This window comes from Melozone crissalis, unplaced genomic scaffold (assembly GCF_028551555.1).
Source record: "Melozone crissalis strain CALT ecotype California unplaced genomic scaffold, PUWL_Pcris_2 ptg000034l_1, whole genome shotgun sequence".
NCBI lineage: Eukaryota > Metazoa > Chordata > Aves > Passeriformes > Passerellidae > Melozone > Melozone crissalis.
In genome coordinates this window covers 7,543,046-7,562,059 of record NW_026535812.1, presented here as the reverse complement: position 1 = coordinate 7,562,059, position 19,014 = coordinate 7,543,046, and the positions used below count along the sequence as shown (strand labels likewise).

Here is a 19,014-nt window from a genome sequence, read left to right as displayed (position 1 = left end):
TGCACTGCTTAAAAGTCCAAAGGCACAGTTAATCTCACCCAAGAATCTGAGCCCCTCCAAACTTGCCAGAAAGCCAGGCCCCACTCAATCACCTGTTGGCAACCCCCATGCTGCACTGATGCCCTGCCAGACCACTTTGTACGCTGCCTACCCCAGCTGTCCCACTGGTGCTCTGCCAAGATATGCCCCAAAAATGCTGCCATCCCCTTTGCTGAGGGGTGCCAGCAGCACACTAGTCTCAACAGTTAACAGGGACATTTCATGGCTGCCATCCCATTGGTCCCCTGACCTCTGACCCAAGCCAAACCCGCCCTGCTCCCAGCCCATGGCACCACCCCATGACACATCCACTTGCCTTGAAACCACAAATACTCCGCTGGGCTGCCAGCACTGGCATTGTCTTCACTACAAAACCCCAACCATCGTGGCCTGAGAGACAGAAAGGGCTTCTTGCCATTTGGGAAAGAAAAGATTTTGCATGGCACTTGTACGAGAGCCCCTGTCAGGCTTGGAGGGAGCTGTGGTGCTGTTGGCCTGAAGTTTGATGTGATGGGAGAGTGTGTGTAGGGCGTGCAGGAAGGCTGCAGTTGGTGTGAGGAGATGTGCAGAGCAGTGGAGAGACAGGCAGCCTTGTCTGGGGCCATAAGGCTGAGGCAGGCTGAGCACAGGGGCCCCAGGTGAGCTGGGCAGGAGGTCCTATGGTGTAATGGTGAGCACTCTGGACTCTGAATCCAGTGATCTGAGTTCAAATCTCGGTGGGACCTGAGCCTTTTGGTTGCCTCAGCGTGCTTGCCCTCAGCATGCGTACACTCTCACCCCTCTCCTCTGCTGCTGCTGCACTGCTGCACTCTTCTCTCATCCAGCACACAGCACCTGAGCTGCACAACACCCACTCCCAATGGGCCAGGCACAGGACTCTGCTCTGGGACCACTGCCTCCTGTCTTGGATGCATCCAAAACCAGAGACTGGGATACACGCTCTGGGCAGCTGATTCCAGGTTAGATCATTCCCACAAGAACAGCAGGGCAGTCTGTGTGCCATTCCATGTGGGCCCACTTCTGTCCACAGCTCTTTTTTTCTCCTTTCCTCTGCGGCTCCCTTTCCTCTTTTCCCTGCCAATTCCTTTCTATTGCTCTGCAATCCATTCAAGGAGCTCCAGCAGCACTGGGAAGTGCCCCATCATTGGGCTTCCATTTCTTTCCATGGGAGAGGGAAGGATCTCCCTGGCAGAGCAGGTGGTAGGTGAGGGAGGAGGAGAACAAAGGACCACGACTCTCCAGCACTGCTGCACAAAGGCTTTAATGAGAAGGAGCAAAAGCGGCGGCACAGAACAGAGACCAAGGAAGACGTGTGGGGGGCCAGGGAGGGCAAGAGATGGGCCCGTCTGCCAAGGAGAGCGGGGATGATGCGCCGGCCTCAGCAGATCTGACCGCAGCGGGAGAAAGGCAGGCACAGGCCTGAGCCCCCCAGGCCAAGGGAGCCCCCAGAAGAGATGGGAACCCCCGCGGTGCTGAGGGAGCTGCCCACAGCAGCTGACAGAGAAGATCCCACGGCTGTGCTCTGAGGGAAGGAGGTGAGGATGGGGCCCGGCAGGGTCACCACCACCGGCGAAGGCTCGATGTACACCGTGGAGTCAGCGCAGCGGGCATTGCAGGGCTCAGTGCAGCTGCTGGCAAGGGGCGTTGGGCCACAGGGGCCGCAGGGCCGTGGGGGACAGGGTCTGCAGCAAGACATCTCTCGGTGCGGGAGGCAAAGCTGCAACACAGAGCAGGGAGCACCACCCAGCCTCAGCATCACTCTGTCTCTCTGTCCCTCAGCTCTCGCCAGGGACACATTTGGTCTCCAACACACACTCTGTGCCTACAGCTCCCACCACCCTCCTGCTGCCCTGCGAGTGGCACGACACGCGAAGGCCGCCCCACTTCAGCAAGAGGAGGCAGCACAGTGGCTTTAAGGGCCCTGTGGAAAGACTGGTCACAGCCCATCTCCAGAGCACACATGGCCGTGTCAGACAATGTCCCGGCGTGCACTGGCACATTTTGTTACACCAGGGCAGGTGCAAATTCTGCTGGGCACATCCCCCTGAGGCTCAGCCCCATTGATCCCCTTCTGCTGCAACAAAGGCCCCTCTTCCCAGCTGGCCCCAGCCCCCAGCATGGAAAGGCTGACGGCCCTCCAACAGTTCTGTGCCAGGGCCCAGCTGAGGCAGCCCAAGGATCAAGCCGGGCAGCCTCCATGAGAGCAGCTCAGCCCACAGGGAGCGATGGAGCGGGCTCAGGCTTACCTGGTTCCTCGAGGAAAGGGAGGCCAGAGACCAGGATGCAGAGCCTGCAGCAGAGCAGCCTTTTATGCTGGGTCCCAGAGCCCTGTGGGGCCACAAACATTCCTTCTTTGTGAAACATCCAAACGCCTGGGAATGGCCACTTGCCAGGCCTCGATGCTGATCGAGTCCCTGGCTCTTTCATCTCAAATGATGTTCTTCCTCTTCATGCAGTTTACAACCAGGGCTCTGGCCTCAGCTTGGGAAGTTGTGATCCTCCAGAAAACAAGGAATTAAACACGTAGGAAGGTGATCAAAGCCATGCCTATGTCACTCCCTGAAAGACAAATTGACCCATTTTCCCAAAACACAAACTGACCCACTTTGCTCAGTGTGTCCAGCCCTGAGGTTGGGATCTGGATGGCAGCTTTGGGGCAGAGGCTGAGGACGGGGAGCCCAAAGCTCATGGCTCCTTTTTTCTGGGGCAGGCATCATTTACCCATTCATCTAATTTCCAGCTTCAAAGGGATATTGGATCAGTCTCCCAGAACTTGTGGGAATCATTGTGCTGTGGAAGAGTTGGGAAAATCCATGAGCTTCAGGCAAACCTGAATCATGTCAATGTGGAAATGAGTGCACACAGTGCCCTGGACTCAGGCATTCCATGGATACCACAGCACATGGCCTCTCTTCCATGAAGTATTTTGCCTTTGTCAGGGGCATTTCCAGACCTTTTAGGACTAGTCTGAGACCACATTGTACACCCATTTATTCATGTGCTGCAGCTGCAGCTTTCCACAAGGCATTGCCATTAGGAGGCTGCTCACGGCCCCAGGGGATACAGCGCAAACGAGGATAATGGAGGTTGAGAGAGACCTGTGGAAGTTCTTTGCTCCCTCTCTGAGAAGAACAAACTTCCCAGCTGCCACCAGAAGCTGTGGGCCTTGTCCCATTGTCCTCTGAACACTGCCATTATCAGACAGGTGCCTGTCCCATGAGCAGCACTTCCAGGGATGCCCTGCACTCCCAGGAGGCCACCAGGAGATGGAAAGGGCTCCTACAGATGAGCCTCCCAGGTCCTCGATGGGGAGGACCAGCAGGAGATGACACTGGGGCTGTCTGCACTGATGAGCCAGGGGTGGAGGGGGACATGGAGCTGCTGCCTCCACCACCTCCTGGCAGTTCTGGAGAGAATGAAGCCAAACTCTCCTGAGAGCTGCACTGTCACAGGACAAGAGGCAGCAATCACAAGAGGCAAGAAAGGAAATGCCAGAGTTCCCTGGAGGAGGACAAGGGACAGGCCTGGGAGAGCTGTACCAGGGGTGCTGATCTCTTTTGTAAGCTGTGTCTGTGCTTAGATGTCAGCAGGACAAGGCCCAGAGCCTGCTGAGCAGCTGGGGCAGTGTGATCTGCCCAGAGCAGTTGACAGGAGCACAAGAACCTCCAGAGTTCCACACAGACCTGCTGGGGGTGGTGTGGGGTACTCTGAGTCATTACAGTCCTTGAGCTGCCCCCAAAAGACCCTGCCGGGGGAGACAGCAAATGCAGGAGATTGCAGACAAGCACCAGGTGATCCATGACTGAGAATACAAGGTGGGGAAATATCCTTCATGGCAGCAGAACATTGAGGGTGTGAGCTCTGTTATCCCTTGAGCGCCTGAGTCTGCAGCACCCAGTCCACTGAAGTCCACACTGGGTGACTCAGGTTTGCCTGGAGCTCAGGGATTTTCCCAGCTCTTCCACATCACGATGACACCTGCTCTGCTGCTCTGGGAGACTGATCCCGTGTCCCTTTGAAATGTAAAATGCATGGAATGGGAAACCCCATCCCAGAGCCAGAAAACAACAGCCATGGGCTCCCTGCCCTCAGCCCTTTCCCCAAAGGCACCAGCCAGGTCTCTGCCCCTGGGATGAGCACGCTGAGTAAAGCAGGTCAGTGTGGCTGTGGGTCTGTCTCAGGGAAGGACACAGCATCTCTTTGATCACAAAACCAGGCCGTGGCACAGCCTGTCACTGTAAGCAAGTTCCCCATGGCTGTCACTCAGGCCTGCAGGGGACATCCTTTCAGGTGAACATGGACTTCCCTTGCCACTGAGCTTTGCCACCTTCCCACACAGTTGAGTCTCTTCCCCACTATGGGGTTGTGCAGTGTGGACTTTGTGCCTCAACTGACCCTCAGTCTTCTGTGGGTCTGTGATAACCCATGAAAGAAATGATTCTCAGGATGAACCTGAGTGTCTGCACTGAAAGCTCCTGAGAGATGAGGTGAGGAGTCACTTCATGGCTGCGTTTAACTGTAACTGGAGCCCAATTAACCATCAAGAAGAACAAGTGACAGAAAGTTATAAATACATTTCAATTCACGTTATATACTGGCTTGGGACCTCCAAATGAAATTCCTTAGGAAGCTGGGAGACACATTAATCATCTCCAAGTTGGGTGGTGTGAAACTGGTGAAAAATGCCTGAGATGACAGAGACAGGGACCTGATCAGCATTGAGGCCTGGCAAGTGGCCACTCCCAGGAGTTTGGATGTTTCACAAAGAAGGAATGTTTGTGGCCCCACAGGGCTCTGGGACCCAGCATAAAAGGCTGCTCTGCTGCAGACTCTGCATCCTGGTCTCTGGCCTCCCTTTCCTCGAGGAACCAGGTAAGCCTGAGCCCGCTCCATCGCTCCCTGTGGGCTGAGCTGCTCTCATGGAGGCTGCCCGGCTTGATCCTTGGGCTGCCTCAGCTGGGCCCTGGCACAGAACTGTTGGAGGGCCGTCAGCCTTTCCATGCTGGGGGCTGGGGCCAGCTGGGAAGAGGGGCCTTTGTTGCAGCAGAAGGGGATCAATGGGGCTGAGCCTCAGGGGGATGTGCCCAGCAGAATTTGCACCTGCCCTGGTGTAACAAAATGTGCCAGTGCACGCCAGGACATTGTCTGACACGGCCATGTGTGCTCTGGAGATGGGCTGTGACCAGTCTTTCCACAGGGCCCTTAAAGCCACTGTGCTGGCTCCTCTTGCTGGAGTGGGGCAGCCTTCGCCTGCCGTGCCACTCGCAGGGCAGCAGGAGGGTGGTGGGAGCTGTAGGCACAGAGTGTGTGTTGGAGACCAAATGTGTCCCTGGCGAGAGCTGAGGGACAGAGAGACAGAGTGATGCTGAGGCTGGGTGGTGCTCCCTGCTCTGTGTTGCAGCTTTGCCTCCCGCACCGAGAGATGTCTTGCTGCAGACCCTGTCCCCCACGGCCCTGCGGCCCCTGTGGCCCAACGCCCCTTGCCAGCAGCTGCACTGAGCCCTGCAATGCCCGCTGCGCTGACTCCACGGTGTACATCGAGCCTTCGCCGGTGGTGGTGACCCTGCCGGGCCCCATCCTCACCTCCTTCCCTCAGAGCACAGCTGTGGGATCCTCTCTGTCAGCTGCTGTGGGCAGCTCCCTCAGCACCGCGGGGGTTCCCATCTCTTCTGGGGGCTCCCTTGGCCTGGGGGGCTCAGGCCTGTGCCTGCCTTTCTCCCGCTGCGGTCAGATCTGCTGAGGCCGGCGCATCATCCCCGCTCTCCTTGGCAGACGGGCCCATCTCTTGCCCTCCCTGGCCCCCCACACGTCTTCCTTGGTCTCTGTTCTGTGCCGCCGCTTTTGCTCCTTCTCATTAAAGCCTTTGTGCAGCAGTGCTGGAGAGTCGTGGTCCTTTGTTCTCCTCCTCCCTCACCTACCACCTGCCCTGCCAGAGTGAGCACTGGCTGCTCTCCTGAGCTTACCAGCAGCTGCACTAAGAACTCCCAGAAATTACACCAGAGAACCAAACCTCAGTCACTGAGCTTCAGCCTGGAACCTGGAGATCACAGCCCTGCAGGGCCCAGTGCCAATTTGTTCTTTGTGAGAATTATTGCAGATATTTTGTGTGACATGTCATTCCTGTCCAAGCTTCTCTACAAAAGCATAGGAAAATCAATCCTAACTCTTCCATTAGAGATGTGTGGGTGTGTCAATGGTGTGAGTGCAGGACTGTGGGCTGGAAAGGAGAAAAGTTCTTCTTTTCATGCCTGGACATCGGGAATTTGACGGCAACGTTCACTGTGTTACTGACTGAATGAATGTAGCATAAATAGAATATTGATTTGAAATCAATGATTAATGTTGAATAGGGAGACTGTGCATTCAGAAGTGCATGGTATGCAAAGGATATGGATACAATATGAAGAGGGTGCAAAAGGGTTTGGCAGAAATGACCCACAATCACAGGAAGGACTTAATTTCAAATTCACAGTGACAACATTCATGCCATTATCTATTTGCTCTCTCATATGCACACACAAACACACACACACACACACACACATACACTCACTCTGTATTTAGGTGTGTAAATACACCTATTGAAAATTTCTCTGCAAAATGACCACTCTTGGAAAATATTTTTCTTTCCTGAACACCACAACATCACCATTGTCACACTTTCAAAGAAAGTGCCAACACAAACTGTGGCCAGGATGAAACCCTGATATGACTAAAGCTCAGTCTCTTACAACCCTATGAAGAGTGGCCCAAAATGAGACCATTTGAGCTCTCCTGGCCCACAGCAGGCTGTGACCAGCAATGGCCCTGAGTGGGACGGCTCTCACAGCCAGTGAACTCTCAGGGTTGCTGTACTTGGAGGATTGCCCAAGAAGGACGAGTCCCAGGCTGATACCCTCACTCCTTGAGGCCTGACCCTTCCCCCTTGGGGAGATGCAAAGGCATCCAAAGTGAGTGTTTCACTGACCACTGAGGGGAGTTTTCCGCAGGTACGTTGATTGTACCGACCCTTCACGTCTGTGTGCATGCACATCTGCATATATTTGCTACAGCAAATCTGGGTTAAATACTGCCTCCTTGGATGTCTAAGTACCTTGGAGATCTAAGTAAGTAAGGCCTGTCAGGAAGGTTAAGTTCCAGATATAGACTTACCTAGATGGTGCTTAGTGTTGTTTTTGCTAAGTTGCCAAGTATAACTTGAAGTTGTAAGTGAGGTTAAATGCTATGAAGTGCTTTTCCTCGGTCAAATTTTAGGCCTCTGTCAAGCTTTTAGGCTGTGTTCCTTTGTATCCTTGTCCTCACTGTCTTTTGTCACACACACACACAGAGGTACTCATACACATAGACACAGAAACACACACAACACCCTCTTTACGATAGTTGTTGGTTGATTTCTATTTTGATTGGTTGGATTTTGTTTGGTTTTGTCGTTGGTTGCTTTATCTTGTTGTGCATTAAGTGTCCTGTAAGTAGGAGAGTGAATGTTGCCCAGGCAGTTTGTTGTTGATATTTGCTTAATATGCCAAGCGTTTTTTGGTGCTGGCCTTGGGAGTGATTTTTCAGGCATGTGCAGCAGTGTTTGTGGAGAGGAGCCTTGTTCAGAAGCGCGTGGGTGTGGGTGTGTTGGCCCAGGGCAGGTGATGAGCAGGGCAGGGCTGGAGCAGGTAGTTGTGGCCGAGTGGTGAAGGCGATGGACTAGAAATCCATTGGGGTTTCCCCGGGCAGGTTCGAATCCTGCCAGCTACGGGCACGCGCCCCTTTTGGGCTGCGGACATCTGACCAGGAGCACAGGCAGCACCCACAGGTGGGTGCCATGGACAGCAGCTGCACCTGCCCCGGGGTTCCTGCACTTGCAGCCCCAACAATGGAGAAGGACAGGGGAAATGCAGATTGGAACTGAGCATTTCAACCCCTCCCAGTGGCACCAAGTGTTAAATGCAAGGACCCTCAGCTTGAAATCCTCCTTGGCCCCAAGGGCCAGAATTCAGAGATTTTGCTTCAGAGCAACCATGAGCCGCATTGAGCTGAGGCAGCAGAATTTGCAGAACAAAAAGAGGAGAATTGTTTCTGCTAGCAATTCCAAGCAAATGCGACCCATGTCCCATGTTGGCCATGAAAGATCTGAAGTGTTGGGCAGGAGCAGTGGTGCAGCTTGCTGGGAGCACAGGTGTATTTGTGGTGAGGGCTGGAGGTGTGAGGATGTTGGTGGATTTCAGGTGGGCTGATGGATGGCCAGGCTGCAGGCTGTGTGCAGGGTGCATTGAGCAGGTGCAGGGCAGGGTGGGTGTGGAAGGGGCAGTGAGTGTGCAGGGCTGTGTGCGGGAGATGTGTGAGAAGGGCAAGGGCTGGGCCTGGATGTGCATAGCACAGGCTGAAGGGAGGTGAATGGCCAGGGTGTGTATTCAGTGGGGTGGGGGGGCAGATGAGAGAGCAAGGGCAGGAGTGAGGGGCAGCAGTGGCGGGCAGCATGAGGCTGCAGTGAGGGCAATGGCAGGCAGGTGTGAGGAGGAGCAGAGTGGCGCAGCGGGAGCGTGCTGGGCCCATAACCCAGAGGTTGATGGATCGAAACCATCCTCTGCTAAGGCACTTTTTGCACTCAGCCTGCCTCGCCCAACAACTTTGACCCTGCTTGGCCACAGCTATTAGGGAGAGGCTGGCCATAGCCTTCCTCTTCCCTCTACTCCGGCTACCTGCTGCAGGGGCCTTGTGGGATATTGCGTGGAAGAGCTGAATTCCAAGCAGGTGAGCAGGGCTCAGCCATTCCTTGTCAAGGCAGACCAGGCTTTTCCTCAACCTGGCTTCACACGGCCCGGCCTCTCCTGGTCCCAAAGAGCGCAGCCCCTTCCCTCTGCAATTGTTCTTCTCCACAGAGCAGCTAAGCCGCTGCTCCTGCTCCCCTCAGCCGCGATCCTGCCCACGACTCCAGGCACCTCCCAGCCCAGCAGGCACATGTAGGATGATAGAATATAAGAAAATAAATACAGTGTAGAAAACAATCAGCTTGTGCTGTGTGAAGGTAACTTGGGCAGGTAAGTTTGCCTGAGTGAGAAAGGGTTGTTGCCATTTGGGAAGGAGAAGATGTTGGGTGGTTTGAAGCGTGGCACGTGTAAGAGAGGCCCTGTCAGGCTTGGAGGGAGCTGTGGTGCTGTTGGCCTGAAGTTTGATGTGATGGGAGAGTGTGTGTAGGGCGTGCAGGAAGGCTGCAGTTGGTGTGAGGAGATGTGCAGAGCAGTGGAGAGGCAGGCAGCCTTGTCTGGGGCCATAAGGCTGAGGCAGGCTGAGCACAGGGGCCCCAGGTGAGCTGGGCAGGAGGTCCTATGGTGTAATGGTGAGCACTCTGGACTCTGAATCCAGTGATCTGAGTTCAAATCTCAGTGGGACCTGAGCCTTTTGGTTGCCTCAGCGTGCTTGCCCTCAGCATGCGTACACTCTCACCCCTCTCCTCTGCTGCTGCTGCACTGCTGCACTCTTCTCTCATCCAGCACACAGCACCTGAGCTGCACAACACCCACTCCCAATGGGCCAGGCACAGGACTCTGCTCTGGGACCACTGCCTCCTGTCTTGGATGCATCCAAAACCAGAGACTGGGATACACGCTCTGGGCAGCTGATTCCAGGTTGGATCATTCCCACAAGAACAGCAGGGCAGTCTGTGTGCCATTACTTGTGGGCCCACTTCTGTCCACATCTCTTTTTTTCTCCTTTCCTCTGCGGCTCCCTTTCCTCTTTTCCCTGCCAATTCCTTTCTATTGCTCTGCAATCCATTCAAGGAGCTCCAGCAGCACTGGGAAGTGCCCCATCATTGGGCTTCCATTTCTTTCCATGGGAGAGGGAAGGATCTCCCTGGCAGAGCAGGTGGTAGGTGAGGGAGGAGGAGAACAAAGGACCACGACTCTCCAGCACTGCTGCACAAAGGCTTTAATGAGAAGGAGCAAAAGCGGCGGCACAGAACAGAGACCAAGGAAGACGTGTGGGGGGCCAGGGAGGGCAAGAGATGGGCCCGTCTGCCAAGGAGAGCGGGGATGATGCGCCGGCCTCAGCAGATCTGACCGCAGCGGGAGAAAGGCAGGCACAAGCCTGAGCCCCCCAGGCCAAGGGAGCCCCCAGAAGAGATGGGAACCCCCGCGGTGCTGAGGGAGCTGCCCACAGCAGCTGACAGAGAGGATCCCACGGCTGTGCTCTGAGGGAAGGAGGTGAGGATGGGGCCCGGCAGGGTCACCACCACCGGCGAAGGCTCGATGTACACCGTGGAGTCAGCGCAGCGGGCATTGCAGGGCTCAGTGCAGCTGCTGGCAAGGGGCGTTGGGCCACAGGGGCCGCAGGGCCGTGGGGGACAGGGTCTGCAGCAAGACATCTCTCGGTGCGGGAGGCAAAGCTGCAACACAGAGCAGGGAGCACCACCCAGCCTCAGCATCACTGTCTCTCTGTCCCTCAGCTCTCGCCAGGGACACATTTGGTCTCCAACACACACTCTGTGCCTACAGCTCCCACCACACTCCTGCTGCCCTGCAAGTGGCACGGCACGCGAAGGCCGCCCCACTTCAGCAAGAGGAGCCAGCACAGTGGTTTTAAGGGCCCTGTGGAAAGACTTCTCACAGCCCATCTCCAGAGCACACATGGCCATGTCAGACAATGTCCCGGCTTGCACTGGCACATTTTGTTACACCAGGGCAGGTGCAAATTCTGCTGGGCACATCCCCCTGAGGCTCAGCCCCATTGATCCCCTTCTGCTGCAACAAAGGCCCCTCTTCCCAGCTGGCCCCAGCCCCCAGCATGGAAAGGCTGACGGCCCTCCAACAGTTCTGTGCCAGGGCCCAGCTGAGGCAGCCCAAGGATCAAGCCGGGCAGCCTCCATGAGAGCAGCTCAGCCCACAGGGAGCGATGGAGTGGGCTCAGGCTTACCTGGTTCCTCGAGGAAAGGGAGGCCAGAGACCAGGATGCAGAGCCTGCAGCAGAGCAGCCTTTTATGCTGGGTCCCAGAGCCCTGTGGGGCCACAAACATTCCTTCTTTGTGAAACATCCAAACTCCTGGGAGTGGCCACATGGCAGGCCTCAGTGCTGATCAGGTCCCTGTCTCTGTCATCTCAGGATTTTTTCACCAGTTTCACACCACCCAACTTGGAGATGATTAATGTGTCTCCCAGCTTCCTAAGGAATTTAATTTGGAGGTCCCAAGCCAGTATATAAGGTGAATTGAAATGTATTTATAACTTTCTGTCACTTGTTCTTCTTGATGGTTAATTGGGCTCCAGTTACAGTTAAACACAGCCATGAAGTGACTCCTCAGCTCATCTCTCAGGAGCTTTCAGTGCAGACACTCAGGCTCATCCTGAGAGTCATTTCTTTCATGGGTTATCACAGACCTACAGAAGACTGAGGGTCAAAGTCCACACTGCACAACCCCATAGTGGGGAAGAGACTCAACTGTGTGGGAAGGTGGCAAAGCTCAGTGGCAAGGGAAGTCCATGTTCACCTGAAAGGATGTCCCCTGCAGGCCTGAGTGACAGCCATGGGGAACTTGCTTACAGTGACAGGCTGTGCCACGGCCTGGTTTTGTGATCAAAGAGATGCTGTGTCCTTCCCTGAGACAGACCCACAGCCACACTGACCTGCTTTACTCAGCGTGCTCATCCCAGGGGCAGAGACCTGGCTGGTGCCTTTGGGGAAAGGGCTGAGGGCAGGGAGCCCATGGCTGTTGTTTTCTGGCTCTGGGATGGGGTTTCCCATTCCATGCATTTTACATTTCAAAGGGACACGGGATCAGTCTCCCAGAGCAGCAGAGCAGGTGTCATTGTGATGTGGAAGAGCTGGGAAAATCCCTGAACTCCAGGCAAACCTGAGTCACCCAGTGTGGACTTCAGTGGACTGGGTGCTGCAGACTCAGGCGCTCAAGGGATAACAGAGCTCACACCCTCAATGTTCTGCTGCCATGAAGGATATTTCCCCACCTTGTATTCTCAGTCATGGATCACCTGGTGCTTGTCTGCAATCTCCTGCATTTGCTGTCTCCCCTGGCAGGGTCTTTTGGGGGCAGCTCAAGGACTGTAATGACTCAGAGTACCCCACACCACCCCCAGCAGGTCTGTGTGGAGCTCCGGAGGTTCTTGTGCTCCTGTCAACTGCTCTGGGCAGATCACACTGCCCCAGCTGCTCAGCAGGCTCTGGGCCTTGTCCTGCTGACATCTAAGCACAGAAACAGCTTACAAAAGAGATCAGCACCCCTGGTACAGCTCTCCCAGGCCTGTCCCTTGTCCTCCTCCAGGGAACTCTGGCATTTCCTTTCTTGCCTCTTGTGATTGCTGCCTCTTGTCCTGTGACAGTGCAGCTCTCAGGAGAGTTTAGCTCCATTCTCTCCAGAACTGCCAGGAGGTGGTGGAGGCAGCAGCTCCATGTCCCCCTCCACCCCTGGCTCATCAGTGCAGACAGCCCCAGTGTCGTCATCTGCTGGTCCTCCCCATCGAGGACCTGGGAGGCTCATCTGTAGGAGCCCTTTCCATCTCCTGGTGGCCTCCTGGGAGTGCAGGGCATCCCTGGAAGTGCTGCTCATGGGACAGGCACCTGTCTGACAGTGGCAGTTTTCAGAGGAAAATGGGACAAGGCCCACAGCTTCTGGTGGCAGCTGGGAAGTTTGTTCTTCTCAGAGAGGGACCAAAAAACTTCCAGAGGTCTCTCCCAGTCTCCATTATCCTGGGTCGCCCTGCATCCCCTGGGCTCTTGAGAAGCCTCCTAATGGCAAAGCCTTGTGGAAAGCTGCAGCAGCAGCACATGAATAAATGGATGTACAATGTGGTCTCAGACTGGTCCTAAAATGTCTGGAAATGCCCCTGACAAAGGCAAAATACTTCATGGAAGAGAGGCCATGTGCTGTGGCATGCCTGGAATCTCTGGAGCCCCTGTGTGCACTCATTTCCACATCAGCATGATTCAGGTTTGCCTGAAGCTCATGGATTTTCCCAACTCTTCCACAGCGCAATGACACCAACAAGCTGTGGGAGACTGATCCAATATCCCTTTGAAGTGTGATATTAGGTGAATGGGCAAATGATGCCTGCCCCCAGAAAAGGAGCCATGAGCTTTGTGCTCCCTGCCCTCAGCCTCTGCCCCAAAGCTGCCATCCAGATCCCAACCTCAGGGCTGGACACACTGAGCAAAGTGGGTTAATTTGTGTTTGGGAAAATGGGTCAATTTGTCTTTTAGGGAGAGATGCAATCATGCCTTTGATCACCTTCCTACGTGTTTAATTCCTTGTTTTCTGCAGGATCCCAACTTCCCAAGCTGAGGGCAGAGCTCTGGTTGTCAAATGCCAAGGCCAGGACAATCCCAAACCTGGACACAGCCTAGTAGGCCTTCAGTGGACTGAGAGCAGCCCTGTGGAGGGAGACCTGCAGGTTCTGGTGGTTGAAATTCTGAACATGAACCTGCACTGCCAGCGAGCAGCCCAGTGCAAAATTCCAATCTTATTCTGGGCTGCATCCCGAGCAGTGTGGGCAGCAGGTTGAGGGAGGGGATTGTCCTGCTCTGCTCGGCTCTCCTGACACCGTACCTGGGGTACTGCCTGCAGCCCTAGGACCCACAGCCTAAGAAACACACGGGCCTGCTGCAGTGGGTCCAGAGGAGCCACAGAGAGCACCAGGCAGCTGGAGCCACTGGCCTGTGAGGACAGGCTGAGAGGGTTGGGGCTGCATAGCAAAGAGAGGAGAGGGCTTCTAGGAGACATTCAGTTAAGAAAGGGAAGGATACCTGGCTGGCGTGTGTAGGGATGGTTCAAGGGCTACCAGTTCAAAACTCTAAGCACATGTATACAGACAGGAAATTGAATAGGAATCTTTTTCTTGGAGACAACTAATACACTGGAAGAGGTTTTCCAGAGAAATTGTAGAAGCTGTTTCAGGGGGCTCAAGGTAAATAATTATAAGGTCCATTCCATCCCGCAGTGATTCTAAGAGTCATCACAGGATTTTGGATTCTACAAAGAGCAAGAACAACACTTGAGATGAAAGAGGCAGGGACCTGATCAGCATTGAGGCCTGGCATGTGGCCACTCCCAGGAGTTTGGATGTTTCACAAAGAAGGAATGTTTGTGGCCCCACAGGGCTCTGGGACCCAGCATAAAAGGCTGCTCTGCTGCAGGCTCTGCATCCTGGTCTCTGGCCTCCCTTTCCTCGAGGAACCAGGTAAGCCTGAGCCCGCTCCATCGCTCCCTGTGGGCTGAGCTGCTCTCATGGAGGCTGCCCGGCTTGATCCTTGGGCTGCCTCAGCTGGGCCCTGGCACAGAACTGTTGGAGGGCCGTCAGCCTTTCCATGCTGGGGGCTGGGGCCAGCTGGGAAGAGGGGCCTTTGTTGCAGCAGAAGGGGATCAATGGGGCTGAGCCTCAGGGGGATGTGCCCAGCAGAATTTGCACCTGCCCTGGTGTAACAAAATGTGCCAGTGCAAGCCGGGACATTGTCTGACACGGCCATGTGTGCTCTGGAGATGGGCTGTGACCAGTCTTTCCACAGGGCCCTTAAAGCCACTGTGCTGGCTCCTCTTGCTGAAGTGGGGCGGCCTTCGCGTGCCGTGCCACTCCCAGGGCAGCAGGAGGGTGGTGGGAGCTGTAGGCACAGAGTGTGTGTTGGAGACCAAATGTGTCCCTGGCGAGAGCTGAGGGACAGAGAGACAGAGTGATGCTGAGGCTGGGTGGTGCTCCCTGCTCTGTGTTGCAGCTTTGCCTCCCGCACCGAGAGATGTCTTGCTGCAGACCCTGTCCCCCACGGCCCTGCGGCCCCTGTGGCCCAACGCCCCTTGCCAGCAGCTGCACTGAGCCCTGCAATGTCCGCTGCGCTGACTCCACGGTGTACATCGAGCCTTCGCCGGTGGTGGTGACCCTGCCGGGCCCCATCCTCACCTCCTTCCCTCAGAGCACAGCCGTGGGATCCTCTCTGTCAGCTGCTGTGGGCAGCTCCCTCAGCACCGCGGGGGTTCCCATCTCTTCTGGGGGCTCCCTTGGCCTGGGGGGCTCAGGCCTGTGCCTGCCTTTCTCCCGCTGCGGTCAGATCTGCTGAGGCCGGCGCATCATCCCCGCTCTCCTTGGCAGACGGGCCCATCTCTTGCCCTCCCTGGCCCCCCACACGTCTTCCTTGGTCTCTGTTCTGTGCCGCCGCTTTTGCTCCTTCTCATTAAAGCCTTTGTGCAGCAGTGCTGGAGAGTCGTGGTCCTTTGTTCTCCTCCTCCCTCACCTACCACCTGCCCTGCCAGAGTGAGCACTGGCTGCTCTCCTGAGCTTACCAGCAGCTGCACTAAGAACTCCCAGAAATTACACCAGAGAACCAAACCTCAGTCACTGAGCTTCAGCCTGGAACCTGGAGATCACAGCCCTGCAGGGCCCAGTGCCAATTTGTTCTTTGTGAGAATTATTGCAGATATTTTGTGTGACATGTCATTCCTGTCCAAGCTTCTCTACAAAAGCATAGGAAAATCAATCCTAACTCTTCCATTAGAGATGTGTGGGTGTGTCAATGGTGTGAGTGCAGGACTGTGGGCTGGAAAGGAGAAAAGTTCTTCTTTTCATGCCTGGACATCGGGAATTTGACAGCAACGTTCACTGTGTTACTGACTGAATGAATGTAGCATAAATAGAATATTGATTTGAAATCAATGATTAATGTTGAATAGGGAGACTGTGCATTCAGAAGTGCATGGTATGCAAAGGATATGGATACAATATGAAGAGGGTGCAAAAGGGTTTGGCAGAAATGACCCACAATCACAGGAAGGACTTAATTTCAAATTCACAGTGACAACATTCATGCCATTATCTATTTGCTCTCTCATATGCACACACAAACACACACACACACACACACACATACACTCACTCTGTATTTAGGTGTGTAAATACACCTATTGAAAATTTCTCTGCAAAATGACCACTCTTGGAAAATATTTTTCTTTCCTGAACACCACAACATCACCATTGTCACACTTTCAAAGAAAGTGCCAACACAAACTGTGGCCAGGATGAAACCCTGATATGACTAAAGCTCAGTCTCTTACAACCCTATGAAGAGTGGCCCAAAATGAGACCATTTGAGCTCTCCTGGCCCACAGCAGGCTGTGACCAGCAATGGCCCTGAGTGGGACGGCTCTCACAGCCAGTGAACTCTCAGGGTTGCTGTACTTGGAGGATTGCCCAAGAAGGACGAGTCCCAGGCTGATACCCTCACTCCTTGAGGCCTGACCCTTCCCCCTTGGGGAGATGCAAAGGCATCCAAAGTGAGTGTTTCACTGACCACTGAGGGGAGTTTTCCGCAGGTACGTTGATTGTACCGACCCTTCACGTCTGTGTGCATGCACATCTGCATATATTTGCTACAGCAAATCTGGGTTAAATACTGCCTCCTTGGATGTCTAAGTACCTTGGAGATCTAAGTAAGTAAGGCCTGTCAGGAAGGTTAAGTTCCAGATATAGACTTACCTAGATGGTGCTTAGTGTTGTTTTTGCTAAGTTGCCAAGTATAACTTGAAATTGTAAGTGAGGTTAAATGCTATGAAGTGCTTTTCCTCGGTCAAATTTTAGGCCTCTGTCAAGCTTTTAGGCTGTGTTCCTTTGTATCCTTGTCCTCACTGTCTTTTGTCACACACACACTCACACACTGATACTCATACACATAGACACAGAAACACACACACCACCCTCTTTACGATAGTTGTTGGTTGATTTCTATTTTGATTGGTTGGATTTTGTTTGGTTTTGTCGTTGGTTGCTTTATCTTGTTGTGCATTAAGTGTCCTGTAAGTAGGAGAGTGAATGTTGCCCAGGCAGTTTGTTGTTGATATTTGCTTAATATGCCAAGCGTTTTTTGGTGCTGGCCTTGGGAGTGATTTTTCAGGCATGTGCAGCAGTGTTTGTGGAGAGGAGCCTTGTTCAGAAGTGCGTGGGTGTGGGTGTGTTGGCCCAGGGCAGGTGATGAGCAGGGCAGGGCTGGAGCAGGTAGTTGTGGCCGAGTGGTGAAGGCGATGGACTAGAAATCCATTGGGGTTTCCCCGGGCAGGTTCGAATCCTGCCAGCTACGGGCACGCGCCCCTTTTGGGCTGCGGACATCTGACCAGGAGCACAGGCAGCACCCACAGGTGGGTGCCATGGACAGCAGCTGCACCTGCCCCGGGGTTCCTGCACTTGCAGCCCCAACAATGGAGAAGGACAGGGGAAATGCAGATTGGAACTGAGCATTTCAACCCCTCCCAGTGGCACCAAGTGTTAAATGCAAGGACCCTCAGCTTGAAATCCTCCTTGGCCCCAAGGGCCAGAATTCAGAGATTTTGCTTCAGAGCAACCATGAGCCGCATTGAGCTGAGGCAGCAGAATTTGCAGAACAAAAAGAGGAGAATTGTTTCTGCTAGCAATTCCAAGCAAATGCGACCCATGTCCCATGTTGGCCATGAAAGATCTGAAGTGTTGGGCAGGAGCAGTGGTGCAGCTTGCTGGGAGCACAGGTGTATTTGTGGTGAGGGCTGGAGGTGTGAGGATGTTGGTGGATTTCAGGTGGGCTGATGGATGGCCAGGCTGCAGGCTGTGTGCAGGGTGCATTGAGCAGGTGCAGGGCAGGGTGGGTGTGGAAGGGGCAGTGAGTGTGCAGGGCTGTGTGCGGGAGATGTGTGAGAAGGGCAAGGGCTGGGCCTGGATGTGCATAGCACAGGCTGAAGGGAGGTGAATGGTCAGGATGTGTATTCAGTGGGGTGGGGGGGCAGATGAGAGAGCAAGGGCAGGAGTGAGGGGCAGCAGTGGCGGGCAGCATGAGGCTGCAGTGAGGGCAATGGCAGGCAGGCATGAGGAGGAGCAGAGTGGCGCAGCGGGAGCGTGCTGGGCCCATAACCCAGAGGTCGATGGATCAAAACCATCCTCTGCTAAGGCACTTTTTGCACTCAGCCTGCCTCGCCCAACAACTTTGACCCTGCTTGGCCACAGCTATTAGGGAGAGGCTGGCCACAGCCTTCCTCTTCCCTCTACTCCAGCTACCTGCTGCAGGGGCCTTGTGGGGTATTGCGTGGAAGAGCTGAATTCCAAGCAGGTGAGCAGGGCTCAGCCATTCCTTGTCAAGGCAGACCAGGCTTTTCCTCAACCTGGCTTCACACGGCCTGGCCTCTCCTGGTCCCAAAGAGCGCAGCCCCTTCCCTCTGCAATTGTTCTTCTCCACAGAGCAGCTAAGCCGCTGCTCCTGCTCCCCTCAGCCGCGATCCTGCCCACGACTCCAGGCACCTCCCAGCCCAGCAGGCACATGTAGGATGATAGAATATAAGAAAATAAATACAGTGTAGAAAACAATCAGCTTGTGCTGTGTGAAGGTAACTTGGGCAGGTAAGTTTGCCTGAGTGAGAAAGGGTTGTTGCCATTTGGGAAGGAGAAGATGTTGGGTGGTTTGAAGCGTGGCACGTGTAAGAGAGGCCCTGTCAGGCTTGGAGGGAGCTGTGGTGCTGTTGGCCTGAAGTTTGATGTGATGGGAGAGTGTGTGTAGGGCGTGCAGGAAGGCTGCAGTTGGTGTGAGGAGATGTGCAGAGCAGTGGAGAGGCAGGCAGCCTTGTCTGGGGCCATAAGGCTGAGGCAGGCTGAGCACAGGGGCCCCAGGTGAGCTGGGCAGGAGGTCCTATGGTGTAATGGTGAGCACTCTGGACTCTGAATCCAGTGATCTGAGTTCAAATCTCAGTGGGACCTGAGCCTTTTGGTTGCCTCAGCGTGCTTGCCCTCAGCATGCGTACACTCTCACCCCTCTTCTCTGCTGCTGCTGCACTGCTGCACTCTTCTCTCATCCAGCACACAGCACCTGAGCTGCACAACACCCACTCCCAATGGGCAGGCACAGGACTCTGCTCTGGGACCACTGCCTCCTGTCTTGGATGCATCCAAAACCAGAGACTGGGATACACGCTCTGGGCAGCTGATTCCAGGTTGGATCAATCCCCCAGGAACAGCAGGGCACTCTGTGTGCCATTACTTGTGG

General features: G+C 54.7%; 7 non-coding genes across 7 annotated transcripts; all 7 read left to right on the top strand.

Moving 5' to 3' along the window:
• The first annotated feature begins 692 nt into the window (after positions 1 to 692).
• TRNAQ-CUG (transfer RNA glutamine (anticodon CUG)) lies at positions 693 to 764 on the top strand. Its single transcript has one exon. It is a non-coding gene; the product is annotated as a tRNA-Gln (tRNA).
• A 6,939-nt stretch (positions 765 to 7,703) lies between these two features.
• TRNAS-AGA (transfer RNA serine (anticodon AGA)) lies at positions 7,704 to 7,785 on the top strand. The gene has a single exon. It is a non-coding gene; the product is annotated as a tRNA-Ser (tRNA).
• A 763-nt stretch (positions 7,786 to 8,548) lies between these two features.
• Positions 8,549 to 8,620, top strand: TRNAM-CAU (transfer RNA methionine (anticodon CAU)). Its single transcript has one exon. It is a non-coding gene; the product is annotated as a tRNA-Met (tRNA).
• A 730-nt stretch (positions 8,621 to 9,350) lies between these two features.
• On the top strand, positions 9,351 to 9,422 carry TRNAQ-CUG (transfer RNA glutamine (anticodon CUG)). Its single transcript has one exon. It is a non-coding gene; the product is annotated as a tRNA-Gln (tRNA).
• Positions 9,423 to 17,009: 7,587 nt separating this feature from the next.
• On the top strand, positions 17,010 to 17,091 carry TRNAS-AGA (transfer RNA serine (anticodon AGA)). Its single transcript has one exon. It is a non-coding gene; the product is annotated as a tRNA-Ser (tRNA).
• A 763-nt stretch (positions 17,092 to 17,854) lies between these two features.
• On the top strand, positions 17,855 to 17,926 carry TRNAM-CAU (transfer RNA methionine (anticodon CAU)). The gene has a single exon. It is a non-coding gene; the product is annotated as a tRNA-Met (tRNA).
• Positions 17,927 to 18,656: 730 nt separating this feature from the next.
• TRNAQ-CUG (transfer RNA glutamine (anticodon CUG)) lies at positions 18,657 to 18,728 on the top strand. The gene has a single exon. It is a non-coding gene; the product is annotated as a tRNA-Gln (tRNA).
• Positions 18,729 to 19,014: the final 286 nt, after the last annotated feature.